The sequence below is a fragment of the Artemia sp. Qi Xiang Cuo genome, chromosome 11 (genome assembly GCF_049724085.1).
Source record: "Artemia sp. Qi Xiang Cuo chromosome 11, ASM4972408v1, whole genome shotgun sequence".
Lineage (NCBI taxonomy): Eukaryota > Metazoa > Arthropoda > Branchiopoda > Anostraca > Artemiidae > Artemia > Artemia sp. Qi Xiang Cuo.
In genome coordinates this window covers 70,534,206-70,556,122 of record NC_142804.1, presented here as the reverse complement: position 1 = coordinate 70,556,122, position 21,917 = coordinate 70,534,206, and positions in this window count along the sequence as shown.

Genomic DNA, 21,917 nt, shown 5'->3' with positions numbered 1-21,917 from the left:
GTGTCAAAAAGACAGCTCTAGAAATAATTTTTAAAGAGGGCAAGATACCGTATTGGCGTTTGTTAAATATTTCAAACCTAGAGACCCTCGAGAGACAAAGAAATAATTGCTTCCGTTTTGCATAAAATATCATAACAAACCCTCAGACGGCAAGTATTTTCCTCATACGTCAATCCCAATCGAGATTACTTCCGCCTCGAGCCGTTTCTGATCCCAGACCGTGGTTATCCCCCATTCACTGCGTTACTTCGAGATATGAAATAAATTTTGTCCCCTTTATTAAAGTAAAAATGAATAAAATGTCCTAATAGTTTCTTTTTTTTTCTTTTTTTTTTTTTTGTCTCCCCCCCCCCCTTCTTGACCAGTTTTTATTTTTTAACTCTTTTATTGACTTACTGTAGTTGGATTATTGACACTTTCTTAGTGTCTCTTTTAATTCATATGCATTTATGTCTCACTCTTTTTTTTCTGTGTATATGCGTTTATTCCCCCCTCCCTTTTTTTTATGTCCGTTATAATTCTTTTTCCGATTCGTATTTGTGTAAGTTTATTTTGATCAGTTTTTATCTTTTTAACTTTTTAATTGACTTTTTACATTTTTAATTATTGACTGCTAAATGATTGTTCATTATGATTTTTCTGTTTCGTTGTTGTTGTTTCATTTTTGCCAGTTTTAGTGCAATCATTTATATTGTCGACTCCAAAGTCCGAATTCGGCCCTTTGTGGGCTTGTGATAGTGATCTTTTTGAAATAAATATCTTATCTTATCTAAGCCACTCCGATTTCCAATTGAATGAGCCCTTTTCAACGACAACTAAGTTTCTCCGACAACTTCATCGATACGAAGTGTACTGCTCTAAAGGAAAAAATAATAAACGATAAATTATGCCAACATCGTTCTTTTATGCCCCGGGGGATAACTCAAAACCCTTGCCCTGATGATTGTGGGGGAGTGTCCTCCTCAAAAACATATTTTCTATCTAGAAATCGACTACGCTGAACAAAATGGCTATCTCAAAATTTTAATTGTATGCGTTTGGGGAAATGATGGGTGTGGAGGGGGGGGGGGGGCTTGTTGCCCTTCAATTACTTTTGACTATTAAAAAGGGCACTAGCCACTCTGATTTCCAATCGAATGAGCCCAACATCGTTCTTTACTTAGACAGCGCAATTGCGCTGCCTATGATACGTAGGTTATAGGTAAACTAGATTCTTTGCATCTGAGAACGTGGAACCGTATCATTTATAAATCTGTATTTAGTCACCACAGAACATACTTTTTTCCCTGGTGCCCTAATTTCATGCGTAGTTTTTGATAGCCTGGAGCATACTGACGCAAAGTTATGATTTGAAGTAGGAGTTACGATGGTTAATTGGCATGTATACAAATAGTACAGTTACATCCCCTAATTCAACAGCATTAAATACATTATTAACATCAATTAGTTTGCCCTGGAACTTTTAATGAATGGCAACTGCGAAGCCACCTGACGGTCGGCCTCGAGTTGTTTTGGCAGGACTAATAAAAAAATCATGTTTGTCTGACAACTTAAGCCACATAGCATTATCTGAGTTTAGAAGGTGTTCAACAGAGCAAACTATATCAAGCAAACTAAAAGTGAGGGCTAAGATATCTAACTTTTCTCTGGCCCCATTCCTGTTCTGGAACAGAAGCTTAACACTAGTTTGGTCATTACTTATTATTGTTTACTTGTGATTGGAACTCGGGGGTATGACTGGGGAAACAAATTATCACTGGGAGCTGAACGCCTCTTACTCTCGGGCAAGGCCGTACCCAGGATTTTTTTCGGTGGGGGTTTTACTCAAAAAAATTTCGGAAGCGGGGGGGGGGTACCAAAAAAAAACACAAAAACGCATACAAAATTTGTTTAAATCAACTTTTGTTACGTTTTTACGAGTCAGGAAAACATTTCGGGGGGGGGGTGGTCAAACCCTCCTAACTTCCCCTCTGGATACGGTCTTGCTCTCGGGGCAGCGGAAGCTGCTGCTGACGTGATTACCGGAACAGTTTGCACATTTCACATTAGTTGCCGTACATGGACTATCGCGGTCGTTACTATGACCATTATCGCCACATCTACTGCACTTTAAATCCTTTATACAATCACAAGCTATGGGGAAAAACCTTGACACTTATAACATCGTTTGGGCCTAATCATGGGCTTCAAAACAAGTAAAATTCAATTATGATGTTGAATCTCACAACGTGTTCATCTTCTTTGCTGCTAAATGTGAGCTGCACTACAGACAGAGGACTGACCAAAACGTCTGGAGCTGGTAATAATAGTAATGAAACTGGGAATAGTACATGCGTTCAACTCTTTACTACTTTGTATTAGACCTAAATGCTCGTTTTTTACCACTTTCGAGTGAATTGTTAGGCCTTTAGTTCAGGTATAGTTGCTGGTACACTCATAGCAGCCACTTCATCAGACATATGTAAGATAAGGCGATCATGTTTTAGCTCCACATGCTTTACCTTTTCAGTACAACCAATATATGCATAAACTCATGCTGCTTTACTGGTTTGCTTGATTTTAGCTATTATGGTAAGTTTGTAAGAATAATTGGGGCAGAAGAAGGCACAGTTGAAGGAACAGAAGGACATTGAGCTAGGGTATGAGGGATAGTGCATGTGGATTCTTGTTATTCCACAAGAAAGTTGAGCATTCTGCCGTGTCATTGAAACAAGATACTAAAACTGATTTGGCTCATATAGTTTTAACGGCACATCAATTGGATTAAGAATAGCAAATTTGGGCAAGCTTTCATTGGTTTTTAGTCGAATCAACAATGTCAAGCAAATCAACAATGTAAACAAAAAGAGAAGAAGCTGGGTGAGTTCCTCTACAGTTTTCTGCAATATCTGATATAATACAATTGTACAAAGTTCCATCATTGTTCTGAGGGATTCCTTACTAAAAACCCCCTCTCAATACTTAATAATGGTATACTTATCAATTTTAATAATTAATTGCCTTTAAAAAAATTATTATGGGAAATATATAATTTTATCTTCCATTACTTATACCATACCTTGTATTTATAACAGCTATCCATAAATAAGAGTCTAGAGATGATCAGTCGAGTGAGAAATAGCAATAATCGGTTATTTCACTTATTGAGAAACTTCAATAATTGCTCAAGGTCACTGAGTGAATTAAAGTTGAGGGCAGTGAATTAATACAAATTCAAGGCGAATTTTGAAATTCAATAAATCCAAAAACAGGTGTTATCACTTTGAAGACTGAATGAAGAGTGAAGACTAATTAAAATTATTAATTTTTTTTATTAAATATCAATTAGAATTATCTTGAACCTCCGTGATCCTGAATACCTTCATCCGATTTCAATTAAATTTGTCGACGAAAAAATTTGCAAAATATATATCCGGGGTCATAAATTTTGTACGGAATTAGGGGGAGTGGGGTGTGCTGTACAACCGGTTGGACATTGGATTTAAGCTTACTGTTTTTATTAGGGCCTATTGAAATTTAAAAAAGGAGCAAATCTAGTTATTGGCGAAAAAGAGTAAAACCTTGTCTGGTTTCTTTGCCCACATGAAAGCAAAAAAAAAGTTACTCTTTCGTGCGCATTGGACAAACTGGATAGCGAAAGTGAGCACTACTCTTCAGGGTACTATGAAATTTTAGGGGATGTTTTTCTGCTACCGAGCGTTCCAGCTCCGAAGGCAAATGACAACGCTTTCTTATTTTCGAGGATTCTTCCTCCTCTATTCTCATGTCTTCGTCTTCAATATCAGACTCAGGAAGGTTGGCTGAAATTGCCCTAGCTTTCTTAATGGCTAGGTACTCCCCGACGTGGAACCAGAAGTAAATGAGTTGCTTGCAGGAACGACCAAGTTTGACTAAGTCCCTCCTATAGAGAAACCAGGCATTTGACAGGGGCAGGTCAATGAAGTGGTGCAGAACCCCCACGGTCCACTTTTTGGTCCACGCATCAAACCAGTAGTAACTGATCATTCTGCCGCATAAATCTACATCCCCCATGAGATGGTTGAAGTCACGTAGAATCCTGGGGCATGGGACGTCAATGTACTTCTTCTGTTTTTTATCATACCTCCTAATATTTTCCTCAGGTAATTTGGCAACACTGTTTGAGGCTAGGAAATGGCCTTCTTGTCATACCATAGGGTCAGAGCAATTTTTTTGTCTAACCGAACGAAACTAACAGACATACCTCTACCTAGTCTTTTCAGCTATCCGTCAGATTTCACCAGAGCTTCTTCTAGACGATTCTTCATAAGCGTGCCTGCTCCTTTGATTTTTAGAGCGCCAATGTTTTCAAGAAGTTTCATCGAAGTAAAAATCCTGTCGAAAAAGAGGATTGTCCATTCTTTGATGCCTATAAGTAGATGCAGCACGGCATAACTTCCTAATCTCTTCACTTGAAGGCCTTTCGAGAACATAATCTTCCTCTGGTAAAGGATGAAGGAATACACCAAAACAGATGAGCCAGCTAGCACGAAGTTCTTCCAATCCAAAGGATTGGGTTTGTTTGGGACGTACAACTTCATTGACCACTGTCTGGAAATTGGGATCATTTCATGGTTGATGCAAAGGAACTCTCCTCCTTCAAGGGATGTACACATTCTACAAACCTCTTCCAAAAGTGGTCTGACTTTCCATAGTTGGTCAGTAACTCTGGTGCCTTGGCAGTATTCATCTTCGACTACAAACTTCCAGTTGCTCCAGAGCTTGAAGCACCTTTCTCAATTTATGGTCTCAGCAATGACTGGGACCTTGAATCTTTTTCTCCTGAACATTCCGATCCTCAGGTATTTCAGATTAATCACCAGAATAGTAACACCGAAAAATGTCTTCAGTTTCGATTTCGTCACAGCAAGTGGTTTGTCGTACGTTTTGTGGTAGCATTAATTCATTGAGAAAACCATCTGTTCAAAGAAATGGTCTAAGAAGTATGTCAGAAAATATTTGTGAGGCTTCCATTCGCTTCAGGCTGATGGTCCCTTATTGGAGGTTCTTTGTGCGGGGTCACCACTTTTAAAGGCAAAAATGGCGCAAAGAGTTGCCATGCCACTTACTGGAGGGGGACGGTCCCTCTCTGGCCCCAAACTAGTGGGATTTCCGCGGTTACTCCAACGGTTCCTTTATACTAACGTGATCGGGTGGTCTATGTCCACATTTAAATCCAAAGTTTACCGATAAGATTGTCTAATTAATCCTTTAGTCTCGGCCTAAGCTGAAAAGTAAAATAGGTACATAGAAAAATTATTACTATATTCAAAGTCACACGTATAAAATGAACTGAACTGAAAAAAGGACAAATTCTCCCAGCCCGCTAACCGCAGCACGTGGTGGGGGTTATTAGGGGTGGTAAATGAATCTTTCCAGCCAATTCCAGGACTACTTATATACTGGCCAATCTCCCTAACTGCGCACTTTTTTCCCTCGTGGTATATTAAACACGTACACAGTTAAGAGGACCCAAAATGGCGTAAAAAAAAAATAAAAGGAAAATTAATATTTATTACTTAAGGAAGGAAAATAATTAAGGGGCCGAAAGAAATGAACCTGGGAGGGACATTTATCTGAAAAAACTGGGACCAAGGGTTCCAACACCTCCCCCCTAAGATAAATGGCCCAAATCCCCGTTGGATTAGCTGGAAATTCAAACACAATATCAAATTAAAATAAACACTAAATTTCCTTTTCATCTTCCTCTGGTCTTCCAGGTCTTCCAGGTTCATTTCTTCCAGAGAGCTCCTGCCGTGCGAGGGTTTCTGCCTTGCCGAGTAGTATGGGGTATTATGAAGTTTTCCTCTTCTTTCAGCATCCTCTCTTCCTCCTCCGTTGGAAATAATTGTAGGATGTCTTCCTCGGGAGTCTCCTGACGGTTAACGAACATGTCAAGGAGAGCCCTATCAGTTAATTTTTCTGGGGGGATTAGGGGGGTTGACATAGGTAGCAGGGGTTTTATTTCCTCGGCCGGATATCGAATATCCGTGGCGGGATAAATGATCTCTGCTCTGCTTGTAGTTGCAGTAGCAGGATACCGAATATCCATAGCGGGGTAATGGATCTTTGGTTCGGTTGCCTTAATAGCTGTTTCTTTCGAAGGTTGCCTTTGCAAGGCCACTCCAGATGAGGCTGGTGATGAGTTGGGATTGCGAGAGGTACGGGGATTGTGGTGGGGTTTTATTGGGGTGCGAATGGATCTAGAGTTCGGTTGATTGTGACGATTTTGGGCGGGGTGTAAATATGGAGTGGTGTTTGGGCAAATTTGTGTGGTGGGCGGACGGGTGTTACGATTTTGAGGGGGAAGCCGCGGGTGAATATAAGGGCGCTCGGGCTCAGCCTGCGGCCTTCTTGGTATCTGGTAGCTGAAGATGGGTCGGTCGATCCCTAATAACGATGGACGGTCAGGCAGAGCCCCACATCCAGTCTGACGTGTCTTTATTTCTTGTGGATGCGGCGGAGGGTTTTGGGATCTGCTTGTATCTGCTCTGGCGTGGGTCCCTACCTCTCTTTTCCCTTTGTGATGGGACGGCAGATGGCGTTTTCGAAGGGATTCGTCTTTCCATGCCGAACAGCCACACCCCTCCACCGATTCCTTTAAGATTTGATTAAGGCTTTGAACATGTACATATTCCTTTATGCGGTGAAACATTTCCTTCACCGCTACATGGTTTCCGCTTCGGTGCAGGTGTTTCGCCAGTACAACAAGCCTTCCCTCGGGAGGTGTGATTTTCCACGCGACAATGTCGGCTTTCAATACTGTGTACCCTACAATGGGTCCCCCCATTACTACTCGGTCTGGCATTATTACGGGTTGCTTTTGTTTCTGGTCTACCATCGGTATCATTTCCGGCCTCGTCCAATTTTTGAGGCATCCAATGTCCTGTGTCATGAACGCTTCCTTGACCTCCTTCTCCGTCGGGAGACGCTTACCCCAAAATATCGACATCTATTTAATGGAGAAAAAAAATGCAATTACTATCTTTTTCATATATATACATGGTATTAGGTAGGCACAGCCCGCCTAATTTAACTTATATTATTATTATTATTTTTGTTTTTTTCACAATCGGGACATGCCGTCAGCATTTCCGTTATCTGCCCCCGGTCTTGATTTTATTTCGAAATCATATTCTTGTAAGCACAGGGCCCACCATGCTAATCGTCGGTTATCTGGCTTCATTATATTCAGCCACTTCAATGGGTTGTGATCCGTTATAATTTTAAATTTACGTCCATATAAATAATGGTCCAGTTTTTTGACCGCATAAATTATTGCAAGGCATTCTTTTTCTATTGTGCTATAATTTAATTCTGCTTTCGAGAATTTTCTGGATATAAATGTTATTGGATGTTCCCCATCTTCAAAATTTTGGGATAAAACAACCCCTACTCCGTAATCTGAACCGTCAGTTTGTATAAAAAATGGTAAGGAAAATCAGGATTTCTCCGTATCCTTTAGCTACAAAGAGAATCTGTCATTCTCTCCAAAGAAGATTGTTCAATGTTTGCCCACTTATTGTTTTATACGGCCCTCGGTCTTGTTAATTTTGTCCATGGCGTAGCACTCGTTGCAAACTTTAATCTGAATTTTTCATAGTATCCTGCCAACCCCAAAAATGACCGAACTTTTTTCTCTGTGGTCGGAACTACTGCGTTTCTAATTTTTTCTGTTTTTTCCCTTAATGGGGATATTATAGCATTTTCTATCTTGCGTCCCAGGTATTCTGTCTGTGTCTGCACTAATTTACATTTTTCTACATTCCATGTTAATCCTGCTCTCCTCTTCCCAGTTAATACTTGTTCCATGTGGATTAGATGTTCATTGAACGAGTTCGAAAATGCTATAATATCATCCAAGTAGGCTCTTGTATAGGGTAAGGAATTTAAAATATAATCTACTATCCTTTGGAATGTTTCTGGTGCCCCTTTTAGTCCAAATGGCATATACCTAAATTGATACAACTCAAATGGAGTAATAAAGGCAGTTTTGGCTGAATCATCTGGGTCCATTTTTACTTGCCGATACCCCCTTCTCAAGTCTAAAATTGATATAAAATTTGCGGAGCCAACTGACTAGAACTTCATCCCTTCTTGGTATTGGGTATGCGTCTGATTCGGAAATATTACTCAGTTTTCTGTAGTCTATGCAAAATCTAATGAAGCCATCTTTCTTCGGGACTAATACGACTGGTGCTGCAAATTCCGAATTTGATGGTTCTATCACCCCTAACTCGAGCCTTCAGTCAATTTCTTTTTTCATTTCTTTTCTTTTTGGTTCCGGTATTCGGTATGGGTATTGTTTTATTGGTTTCTTGTCCTTTAATAGTATCCTATGTACTACATTTTCTGTTTTGCCGATTTGGTCTGTTAATACGTCTTTAAATTCCGTGAGTAACTTATTTAATTGGGATTTCTGAGCCTGGCTCAGATATGTTTCTGCTGAAACCCTTTCAATGGCGTTTATATGTGTTTCTGCCGGGTCTTTTGTACCTAAAGGGGCACTTTCCTCGTCATGTTCTGAGGTCGAAATCATGAGACAGCACTTATGCGGATCCTTGAGGTATTCATTTTCCTGGTCAAATTTCCTCAGTAAATTCACATGGTAAACTTCTTCCTTTTTTCTCGCTCTATCTAATTCTATCATATAATTTACATCATTCATTTTCTTTTTTACCTTAAACGGTTCCTTCAATCTCACTTCCAGTTTATTATTTCCGTCCGGCAATAAAATTAGGACTTCCTCCCCTTCCTTGAATTCCTCAATTCGGACGGATTTATCGTACCGGGTTTTCGTGTTGTCTGTATATTTCCCCTTTGCTTGTTTTACAATTTCATGGTATTTATGCAGTTTTTCTCGTAGTGATAGGAAGTGGGTTATCACTGTTTCTTCATTTTTCTCCTCATTCTCCTAGGATTCCTTTAAAATGTCTAACACCCCCCTTGGGTTTGTTCCATATAGTAATTCAAATAGCGAGAACCCTGTAGCTTGGTGTGGAGTTTCTCTGTATGCAAAAAGGACATAAGGAGGCATTTTGTCCCATTGGTTTACATCGTCTCTTACAAAACGTCTCAACATTCTAATTAGGGTTCCGTTAAATCTTTCTGTCCCTCCATTTGTTTTAGGATGAACTGGAGTAGTTAATACTTTTTTAATACAAAGAATTTCGTATAATTTTCGGATGTATGTAGATATAAAATTGGTTCCATTATCTGTTAAAATTTCCTTCGGGATTCCGTGACGCGAGACATATTTCGCTAATTCTTCTGGGATTTTTGGTGATTTTACTGTTCGTATCGGGATAGCTTCTGGGTATCTCGTAGCCAGATCATTAATAACTAAAATGAATCTGTTTCCCGCGCTCGACTTTGGAAGTGGGCCTAAAATGTCCATTGAAATTCTCTCAAATGGTTTGCCGAAAATGGACATTTTTTTCATTGGAACTTTTTCATTTGGTTTTTTGTATGCAACTAATTGACAATCTTTGCATCTTTTACAAAAGTTGATAATATCTATTTTTAAATCTTTCCACCAAAAACTCTGCATGACTCTATCTCTTGTTCTTTGGGATCCCATGTGTCCCCCCGTTGGGCTTGAGTGAGCCAACTTTATTACCGCTTTCCTTAATTCATGTGGTACCAAAAGTTGTAGTTTTTTAACATTTTCCACAGTATCCATTATTTTGTAAAGTAGATTTTCATTATTGGAAAACTGTTTAGATTGCGGATTTTTTGATTCGTTAGTGCTAGTTTTATTTTTCTGCATTCTTTATCGTTTGTTTGTAGTTTTGCGAATTTTTTTGAAGTTATTCCGAGTGCTTCAGTTAGTTCCTCTTCGGTCTTTTTTTGTTATTTTTCTACGGTCGATAATTTCTCTTGTTTTTGGTTATATTCCTTTTTATTCGCTCTTCTTTTGCTTTTAAGTTTTCTCGGTTTTGTATTTTTTATGAATATCTCGTCGTTAAACTGAAATGGGTTTTGTATTTTCTGATCATCTTTTTCATTAGTGGGGGGCACAGCCTCCCTTTTATTTTTTTCTTGACTCCGTGTCACCGCATTTACGCTTTTTATCATAAATGCTGCTTAAAGTTCAAGGATGTTTCTGATATTTATGAAGTCTCCCCCTAACAAAACGTCAACTGGAAGAGTAGTTACAACCCCTACTTTTAATTATTTTTTTACCGTAGTTCCCTCATTATTGGCTAACTCTATTATAACCTGAGCTGTTGGCCACTTATGTTAAGCAACGTATCAGCTTATCGATGCCACATTATTTTTAGAATCTACATCGGTTTTCTATATAAGGTAATACTGTAACTATGTTGTGTCACATCAGTACTCACAATAGATTTATACTGCTTTAATCTTAAGTTCGTCACACACTTTGTGTGATTCTGCAAGTGCGCAAGTTTTCATATTCTCTGGGCTTTTAACCCATGCGGTTCTCTTATACGTTTGAGACTTTTTCCAATTATCTCGGGATCGATCGTTTCTCGAATGGTCTTGTCTTCCATTTGCCCCTTCTTCCCTTGTTCTGTAATTATTGTCGTAATTTTTTTCGCGCTTCGGCAATCCGAGGCGTAATGTCCTCGTTTATTATAGTTATAACAGGTAACGTCATACTGTTCCTGTTTTTGGCCGTATTTTCTACCGTCTTTATTTGGGTAAATGGTGCTATAGTGGCCACCCAAGTTACAGCGGTAGTATGTTACTTCTCCTTGTATTTGCCATTTTTGATTAGCATTCTTTTTATTCTTTGTGTGCGGGTATTCTTTTCTACCATTTCCTCCTAACCTTGGTTTTTGTGGGAATGCCTCACTTTTAATTTCAGTGTGCCTGTCTGCTCATTCGGCCATTCCTTCAATTGTTTTTGGGTTTTTCTCTTTTAAGTACATCCTCATATTTCGATAGGTATTTTCTAAGAATTGTTCCATTGCTGTTTTATTAACTATTCCCGTTATCTTATCTTTTATTTCTTCCGGGTCTTCTAATATTGTATAGTTCTCTATCTCTAGCCTTTTTAAACACATATCTTTCAATTTGTACCCGTGTTCTTTATAAGTTTCATTGTCTCGTTTTCTTTCGCTTCTAAGCCTTCTTTGAAAGTGCTCGGGGAAGAGTTGAAATTTTTCAAAAATGGCTTGTTTTAGCCTTTCAAAATCTTTTGAGTAATCCATTGGTAATGCTTTATATGCAAGTTGTGATTTGTAGTTAAGGAGGAATTGTATTCTCGTCACCCAATGTTCTCTCGGTAATCCGCTTAATTCTACCGTTTTTTCAAAATTGTGTATGTATAAATTTGAATCTTCATTTTTTCTAACAGGTTCAAGGTTTATTGCCTACATTATTTCTATTGTAAACGATTTCTGAGGCTCTTGGTAATTTCTCCCTGCAATCATTTCCATTATGTATTTCCTTTCCTCTCTGTCTGTCTCTTCTTTTTTTTCTCTGGCTATCCTATCAGCCTCTTCCTTTTTTCTCTGGCTATCCTATCAGCCTCTTCCTTTTTTCTTTAGCTATTCTATCTTTTTCTCTGTGTTCTCTATCTTCTTCCTCTTTTCGTACTCTGGCTAATCTTTCATTCTCTATGTAATTTAATAGTCGTTGTGTCATATCTATTTTAGTGCTTTTTCGCGAGCTCCTGCTGGAAATTGAACTTCCACTACTTCTGCTACTTGGCCTACTTTGAATCTCACTGTTATTATATTCTCTTAACTCATTTTCTGAGTCTACTCGTTGTATAATATTCTCTTCTCCCCCCAACTCCCCTACTTTTTGTACCTTCTTTGAAGGGTGAGTTTGTTTTGTTATACCCGTTCTTTCATGTAATAATTTTTCCTCATGTATTATCGCCACTGTTTCTTTTGTTTGGATTTCTCTATGTGCGAGTAATTGTTTCTGCACTTGTTTTAGACTTTTCTCTTCTTCTCTGGTTCGTACCGGGGATCGCTCTATTACTGATTTTGGTTTAAAAATATCCTCTTCACACATCCCAGAAATGTCTATTTCACCTGTTGAGTGATATATGGTTCTATCTGATGGTGTTTTTCTTAGGGTATTTCCAGCGGGAGTCGCATATAATTGTGTGTCTGAATCCGATTTTTGTTTTACCGCGGTAGATCTTTTCTGCATTCTTCGTTGGTCTGCCATTGTTTTAAGGTTTATTTAACGTCTTTTGTTCAAATGAAAATCCTGTTTTCAATGTTTCTTTTTATCCTTTTGTGAAAAATTATTTTCTATTAAATTTTTGATTTTCGATGGGGGTCTCTGCTTCCCTTATCTCTCAAGTTAATTATTCGCGGGATTTATTGATTATTACATTTTATTATCTATTATTATCCGAATAGGCACATTTCAGATAAAATTTTTCTTCGTACGATTTTTATATTTAGCCTCTAGGCAAGTCCTAGCTCCAATCAGATCCCAGGCCTAGGGTCGGTTGGGCCTGCAACCCTCCACCCGAAAATTTTACCGCAACAAAAAACGATGATACTGCCTCGGATTACCTACCCCCCCTTTACCTTCCACAACCCCAGGACGTCCCTGGACCGATTTTAGACCATCGAATGAACCTTATTGACGAGGGTGGAATACGACTCGCCACCTGGAACGTGCCTATGAGCTAAAACGCTTCAATATAGCTGTGGCTGGCCTTACGGAAACCCGCCTTGTCGGAAGAGAGTCCGAGGATATTGGTAAAGGATATCACTTGATCTGGTCTGGTGACCCAAAAAGCAAGACAAATGGTGTAGGCCTCGCGCTGAACGCTAGAGCCAAGAGATGCCTTCTCTCATATAAAGAAATTTCAGATGGAATACTGATGGATCAGCTCCAGCACAAGCATGGAAAGCGGAAAATTATTGTACGCAGCTCGCCCAGCGCACTGTTCGGTGGTACGGCCACCTCATTCGCATGCCACGCGACGCCCCAGCACGGGTCGTATTTGACTTCGACCCCACCCTACACGGCTGGAAACGACCCAGAAGACGCCCACCCACTAGGTGGAAAGACAAAGCCAATGAATTCCTCACCCAAGCCCACATCCCGGTGGAAGAAGCTGCGATCCTTGCAAGCGATAGGTCAACCTTGAGGCGCCTAGTCTCATCGTTCTCTACGCTGAACCCTCGGCAGGAGCCTTAAGTCAGTAAGTCAGTCTCTGTAACTACAATAGGCTACTTTTGTAGGCTAAATTACCCTGTCTCTTCGAAAGCGCGGAATTATTTTAATTATCAGATTTACTGATTGGAACTTAGCTCGCTGCCAGCACTTATTGGAGGTTCTTTGTGCGGGGTCACCACTTTTAAAGGCAAAAATGGCGCAAAGAGTTGCTATGCCACTTACTGGAGGGGAACGGTCCTTCTTTGGCCCCAAATTAGTGGGATTTCCGCGGTTACTCCAACGGTTCCTTTATACTAACGTGATAGGGTGGTCTATGTCCACATTTAAATCCAAAGTTTACCGATAAGATTGTCTAATTAACCCTTTAGTCTCGGCCTAAGCTGAAAAGTAAAATAGGTACATAGAAAAAATTATTACTATATTCAAAGTCACACGTATAAAATGAATTGATCTGAAAAAAGGACAGATTCTCCCAGCCCGCTAACCACAACACGTGGTGGGGGTTACTAGGGGTGGTAAATGAATCTTTCCAGCCAATCCCAGGACTACTAATATACTGGCCAATCTCCATAACTGCGCACTTTTTCCCTCGTGGTCTATTAAACACGTACGCAGTTAAGAGGACCCAAAATGGCGTCAAAAAAAATAATAGGAAAATTAATATTTATTACTTAAGGAAGGAAAATAATTAAGGGGCCCAAAGAAATGAAGCTGGGAGGGACATTTATCTGACAAAAGTGGGACCAAGGGTTCCAACATCCCTGATCTTGGTCAATCGATTCAAGATCAAAATTTGCACCAGTAAACTGTCCTGGGGACTTCCATTTATGAAATGGTGACGTACTTTTCCGAATCTACTTTTTGGATCTGGGCGAGCATTAGTCCTGAACCCTGAAAGTGGAATATTATCCTCTTCGTCGTCAAACAACGAACTCATAATCAAAATTATTCAGCTCGAAAGTGTCGAGTGGACTAGGCTCTTTTTCCTCTTCGGACGAGGATTGACCGTCGTCAATACGAATATGGGGGTCATCATTGAAAGGCCTTTATTCGTCCCCGTCATTGTCGCTATTCTCCAGGTCCAAATCACCTAGGTCGCAGTCTTCTAGCAAACCGATCGCCTGGTCCAAAGTGACTGAAAAGAGGAATTTTTTATTTTTAGAAGCCATTGCGATCAAAAACAGCAAAAAATTAGCTAAACGAAAGGATATGAGATTGTTTTAAATACTAAATTAAAGAAAGCCAATTTATTGCATATTATTGCTTCTAAATATTATTTTTATTTTGAGACAAAATAAAAATATAGTTATTAGAGATTCAATTCATGATTTACCCCACCCAGGATTATTCTGGATAAAAAAAAACAACATAGAGCAGCATCTTCGGTATATATTTCGGAACCAGGTGACTTCACTTTCAAATTTTGCGGACGATCCGTCAAATTCTGAAGCAGTGAAGACATGTCAAGATCCAGAATCTAGATCCCGAGTCTTTCTATGAAGACAGAGGTATTCAGTTGACTATGACTCTTAATCCTGGTGCACTCTTTCAGAGAGCTTACAAAAGGTGCTTTACAGGCAACTGGAGTGGCATGGAAAAACATAGTAAGGAGAAGGAACAATCCAACAGATATCAAGATGAAAATTGCGCTTGTCATCTATTGAGTGTCTTCTACTACAGTACTTCTGCTTTATGAACTTTACGATACGCATAAGGCATTCAACATCGCTACGATATAAATGGTGCTGATTTATAATATAAGATGGGTCTTATGGGAAATCATCGCCAGTGTTCCTTCTCCTTACTATATTTTCCATGCCAAGCTGGGCGTATTTAGCTTGTTTCGAAACTACTTGGGTGTTTTTCCACAGGGACCATCTGGCAACACAGCCATATAGTTTAGGTTATCTCCTAGTGTTAGCGGTACTACTAAAAACCTGGCCCCTTATGTCCAATCCAGTGGATATGGATGCAAATCTTTACCTAGATGGCTGGTGAATTGATCAGTTCGGGTTTTTTAAAAACACAGAAATGTAAACGAAACTTATTATAGATTGCCTGATTTATTTCGCATTTCAATGCCTATTCTTTAAATTCATTTTTTATTTCCTTACCTTTGACATTTTTTCTGCTTCTTAAACTTTTTCCATTACTAAAAAATGTAACTTAAACTTTTCAGTTACCTGCGAGCATTCACGCAGAGAGGTTCTCCTTGCCGAGTGAATGAATTCGTATTAAATAAAAAATCGCAGTGTTATACTAAAAGAATACTATACCAAAATTTCACAGTGTTATACTGAAAGGATACTGCAAGCTGGTTTTAGCAGAATTTGCATTTTGACGAAAGTGGGCCCCGAGTGATAACTGGATTTATTACATCAAAGGGACCCTTGCGTGTAAGTCTCACTCAATGCCTTTCTAGTTTTATTTAGGCAGTGCGGTATTAATTGGTAGCAATATGTCAGTGACGAAAGACCATTTCGACCGCCGTATGGACGAGCTTCAAAGTTTGATTTCAAAGCTTCAAATTGAAAATAAAGTACTGAGAGCAGAGAATAAACTGCTAAGGACTGAGCTGGTTCATGTCAAGACTACTGCCCTGCGATCAGAGATGTGCGCTCGAAGAAACAAGATTCTTATTCACGGTGTTCAAGCTCCGCAAGGAACAGAAAATCTTCGAGAAACTATAGTGACATTTTTTCAGTCTAAGGTTGGAATTGCAGATGATGATCAGCTGAGTATGGGTACATTGCACCGTATTTCTAAGAAGACGGCTCCCTCCCAATCTGGAACTGGGCCGAGCCTTCGAAGTAATTCTCAAGAGCAGAAAGCTACCGAGCCTATCTTTATTAGCCTTTCAGACACTGAACGCCTAGCTATTATGAAAGAATGTGGAAAGCTGAAAAAAAACGGGTTTCAGTGTGTCGACAGACTTGCCAGCTGAGCTCGGTAAACGAAGAAAAGAACTACTAGCGCTCGGGTACAAACTAAAAAGTTCTAAATCGGCAGCAGAAAAGGTTGCAGAAAATCGTGTTGTCCAGTGAGGAATAAGACTATGGTTAGACGTAAAAAAGTCGCGAAATTCACAATGGAATAAATCTGAAGACGACTGCTTTGATCCGCTAAAGTTGGCAGTACCCGCCGAACCTGACGATACCGAATTTGTTGCTTGAAATATTATTAGTGTTATTTGTTTGTTTTTGTCTGATAGCTCCGCCAGCTGTTGTCGAAGATATGAAGTAAAAATATGATACCATTAGCTAAGATTTTTTTTTTTTTTTGTTATTGGGGCTACAGCAGCGGAAACGGAAAAGATTGTCATTGATGAATTAGTTTTTTTTTGCCGCTTGCCGAAATGAGTAATTTGTTTTCCAGAAATGTTTCATTTTCCATTTTCTGTATTTCTTGTGGTAATTTATGTTTGTTTAAATCAGTTTTTGTTGCAGTTTCAATGAAGTTCATTCGGGTGTGTGCATTTCTCACGGCTCTCCACTTTGCTCCAAGATGCGACCACATTCCCCAGAGAGTTTTGGGTAAGTTTCGAGTTCCTTGTCTTCGTCCACGAGGCCCACTATCTTACCAGCAGCTCAAAAAAAGTCAGAACAGTTAGAAAAGTCGTTCTTAAATTTGGAAGAAATTTTTGATAGAGTAATTAGTAATGAAAATAATTGTTCTTTTTTTAGTGAAAATGAATTTCCTCGAAGTAAATATATTCAGTTAATGAGTATGCCCCAGGGATGCTCTGAATCTCAGCTCAGTATAGTTCAGCTCAACTTCCAAGGATTATTTTCGTCACTGACAAATGTAATGACCATGTGCCGACAAATATGACCTGACGTCCTTGGACTATGTGAAACATTCCTGTCGAGGCAGACTGACATCCTGGTAGATATCCCCGGGTATACATCGAATTTTTTACATAGAAAAGAGTCAGCACGAGGAGGATTGGCACTCTATATAAAGAGCGAATACCCAGTCTGTGTTAATGGCAAACTTACTCGAAATAAAGAAGGTATTTTTGAGTCACTTGTTCTTGATATGTCCCTTCCTTCACAACGGAAGGTAATCGTTGGAGAAATTTACCGATCACCATCCGGTTCTGTTTCTTCGTTTTTGGAATATTTATTGGAAACACTCCAAATGTTTGAATAACAGAATTATGATGTGGTCATCATGGGTGATTTCAACATCAACCTAGCCTATCCCCTAACTAATACCACTAATGAACTTCTCACTCTTATGTCTGGATCTAATTTTTACCCGTCGACAACTATCCCAACGAGAGTAACTGAGAGTACTCATTCCCTAATAGACAATATTTTTTCTACTCTACCTCCACTCTCGGCTTCAGTAATCATCAGTGACATGTCGGACCACTTCCCCTTTTGTACCGTTTTCGAAGCATCAACGGCAACACGGTAATTTTCAAAAACTAGATATTATATTCCAGTTGTATATCTGAGTTAAGAAAACTTACGGTTACTTAACGATAAATTGGAAAAAACGACATGGGATAGCGTTATGGAGAAAGAAGATCTGAATGAAGGATTTGAAATTTTTCACAGTACATTTACAACACTATATGAGGCATGTTGTTTTAAAGAAAAAATAAAGAAACGCGGAAGAAAAAACGCACCAATTTGCCCATGGGCTACAGAAAGTTTACTCAGGTGCATCAAGAAAAAGAATAATCTCTGGGCTGAATACCGTAATCTACCAAATGCAGCTAGCCTGCAGAGTTATGAAATTTATAAGAAATGCCTACGGTCAGTTCTCAGAAAAGCTAAAAGGGATTACTTTAATCAAAGGCTAGCCGGAAGTGGGAAGGATGGAAGGAAAGTATGGAAGACAGTCAATTCAGTGTTACGACCGAATAACCAACAGCCTGAACTACCATCCAAAATTACGGCTGATGGAGAAACCTTGACTGAACCAGCACAAGCTGCAAAAGCTCTTTGTATCTTCTTCGCCAAAATTAGAGAAAAGACGGCTAACACAGTGCTACCCCCCAGAAAATTCTACAGGAAATTTTTGGGCCCAGCGTGTGTCAAGTCGATGGCACTCATTCCTGTAACTTTGGCGGACGTTTCGATGATTGCCAAAGGCTTGAGGGGAGCATCTGCCTCTGAATTCGACCGCGTCCATACTAAAGTGTTGAAAGCAGTATTACCGTCCGTACTACAACCTTTAAGACATTTGGTAAACCTCTCCTTAGAGACGGGCGTATTTCCATCACTCCTCAAGAAGGCAAGAATAGTTCCCCTCCACAAAGGTGGCCCTCAGGACGACCCGTCCAACTTTCAACCCATATCTATCCTTCCGGTATTTGCCAAAGTGTTAGAAAAACCTTTGAAGTACCAACTCTACTCCTCTCTGGAAGTTAAGAGACTTCTTAACCAACGGCAATTTGGATTCAGACCAGAACACTCGATGGAAGATGCCCTGGCATCACTAATCCTATTCATTAATAAAGCACTTGACCTGGGACTTGTGCCAGCTGCTATTTTGCTTGACATAAAAAAGCGTCCGACAGTATGGATCATGGGATTCTATTAGGTAAAATAGAGCACATTGGAGTTAGAGGAGAGGCTCTACGATGGTTCCGGTCTTACCTTAGTAGCCGACATGTTTATATAGAAAATGATCCGCTGAATGACACCATTGTCAACTTCGGTGTGCCGCAAGGCTCAATTTTAGGCCCACTGTTATTCCTGGTTCATGTGAATAACCTAAGTCGCGTTCTGAACCCTAACTCCAGGACTTCACGGTGCTGCAAATTATGTTGCGACCTAGAAATTTCGAGCAACGATGATGAATCGGATGAACTTGTGGCGTTCGCGGATGACACTACAATGGCCTCCTGTGACACCGACATTTCAGCTCTCCAGAGTAAACTTGAGGTCATCTTAGAAGAAACTTACATTTGGATGGATGCCAATCGATTTGTAATAAATGTTGACAAATCTTGCGTTCTCTTCTTCTCAAGGATTGGACCTCTTCGCCCAGAGGTATCAGGAATAACGACCTCTCGAGGAACGATCAGACGACCAAAAACTGGCTATGCCAGGTACCTAGGTGTACTCCTTGACGAAAACTTATCTTTGTACATCACATCCACGCTGTGGAGCTGAAGCTCTCCCGTAATCTTGGGATTATCAGGAAACTGAAACACACATTCCCTCAGAAAACCCTTCGTCTACTTTATAATGGACTTATCAAGCCTCATCTACAGTATTGTGCGTCAATTTGGCAGTCAACATTCACATCCCACGTGAAAAGGCTTGATTCAATCGACAAACATGCCCTGAAAATAATCGTAAATATGGACGATTTTCTTTCCCGTGAATCACTTTATCATTTATCGTGCTCAGTTATCGTTTTCAAATTTTTCTCCGGATTACTTCCATCAGCATTCCACCGTCTATTCCAGTTGGTATTGGAACAGCATCCTAGGAACACGAGATCTGCCTCAAACCTGCTGGTGAGACGAACACCTACAGTACGGTCGGATTTTGCACCGGATGTGGCGTGCGCGAAAGTGTGGAACATGCTTCCACAAGAGCTGAGATGTAGGAACTCCCTTGGGTCTTTTAAAAATAATCTGAAAAAATATCTTATTCAATGTTCAATAAACAGAGTTTATTAATAATTGAGATTTTTTTTATTATTATCATTATTATCTCGGTTTTTTTTTATTTTATTTTTGTAAGGTTAAGGTAGCTGTGCTTTTGGGGAGGAAGGGGAATCTCTTAGATAGTGATTTATATGGTTGAGGGATGTGGTTGTGTTGAGGAGTTAAGCGAGAGTCGTAAAGCGTGATTAGGAGGAATCGTTATTTTTTTAAGGGACTCAACGTGCGTTTTTTTGCATAGAGCTGTTTATTTATTTTTATTTATTTCTATTTGTTTTAATTAAACCCGATTGAATCTTGAATCTTGAATCTTGACTAGTATCTGGTAGGTCAGCCATTTTTAGTACCTACTACAAAAAAAAAATCACAGATAGCATTCGAGTTGCACTCTTTCAGAATATGTCATCTTAGAGCTCGCGTAGGTGACGGATCGGACAAGATAAATTCATAATGTGTTGTACAACGGGTTAGACATTAGGTTCCACGAGGTTAAAACTAAGGCATAGAAGTAAAACTTATTTTATTTCTTAAATAAATCTAAAGTTATTAAACAGTATACAAAAATAATGAAAGGATTTGTCAGGAATCCTCTTAGTCTCACTCAGAGTTACTCGAAATGCAGAACAAATAAATCATAATATGAACTTTGGAAATACGGTAATTTCTATCTATACAATGGAGAATTTCAAGTTATGATATATTTTCTAAAGCAAGTCTTTAAATGCTATCAAGATTGCTTGACTTCGAACTTGTATACAAAATAATTTTGAAATGGTGGAAATATCACCAGTTGGTTCATTTGCACTAGTTTTATCGACATATATATTAGATAGGTGGAGAAGCTATGTTTTTTTTGTTTTAAGTTTTAGTAGTGAGGTAGTTTCAGATCCTGTGACACACATAGAGGGGTATACCTAGAGCCATAAGGAGTCACCAATCCCTCAAGACGTTTCAAGACGTTTTTCAAGATTTTGTTCCTCGATTTTCTTTTAGACATACATCATAACTTTTCTCAAGTTTTTTTCTCTCAGGACCTTCTCCAAGAAGTTAGTCTATTGTTTACATATTGAAATTCATAAAAGATAAGAGCTAACTAAATATAGGTTGTGGAAATAGGTTTTGGCCCGCTGGTCCATTGTTTAAAATTTACGCTTCATGCACATGTGGCTGTTGCGTATCACTGCATATAGTTTAGCTTCTGCTATAGCTTACATATGGAAATTCATAAAGGCTAAGAGCTAACTAAAAGTAGGATGGTGGAGATAACTTATGACACACTGATCCATAGTTTACAGTTTGTGCTTCAGACACAGGTGCCTGTTACGTTTCACTGCATATAGTTTAGCAAGTGCTTTTTTTACATATGGATATTCATAAGGGTTCAGAGCTAACTAAAAGTAAGTTAGTGGAAATAGGTTTTGGCACCCAAGTCCATTGCTTGCATTTTACTTTTCTTACACGGGTGCTTGTTTCGTTTGAGACGTTTGTTATACGTGCAAGTATTTTGAGTTGAGTCGTGACCTTTTGGGAGTTCACTAAGGCTATAGAGATGCGAACCAATGCTTCGAACACCAATAGTAGACAGTATAGAAAAAAAATGAATTATTATTGACACATACATAGAAAATACATAGTAAAGTAACTTGCAAGAATAATATCAGTGTTGTAGCTCCATAGAGACGACGTACAAGATTAATCCTATCTCGCAGTATTTAAGGAGTGTGTCTGTGCGTGTCCGTTGAGCGCTTTGAGAGGATAGCGTCCTTTCCGAATTTTGCTCTACTGTCTTCAACTTGGAAGTATTATATCCTATTGTATCCTCCCTCAAGTGTTCAATACTTTTCCTTGTATATGAGGAAAGGTTGATATACAACTAAATTTATGCTGTTTCATAAAATTCGTTTATTACTTTCTTAAAGATGTTTAGCGCTCTTTGTAGTTATTGCTTCTCTAAACATTTACATGAGAGCTTAGTAAAATATTTCAGTGTGTTATTTTGTGACTCGGTGTGTTTGTATGTGGCGCTCTCTCTCTCTCCTTCTCTCTCTCTCTCTGTGCCTGTGTGTTTGAGCGGTTGCTTGCATGTCTCTATGTCTGTCTGTGTGTGTTTGTGTATCTGACTCTGCGTGTTTGTACGTATTTTTGT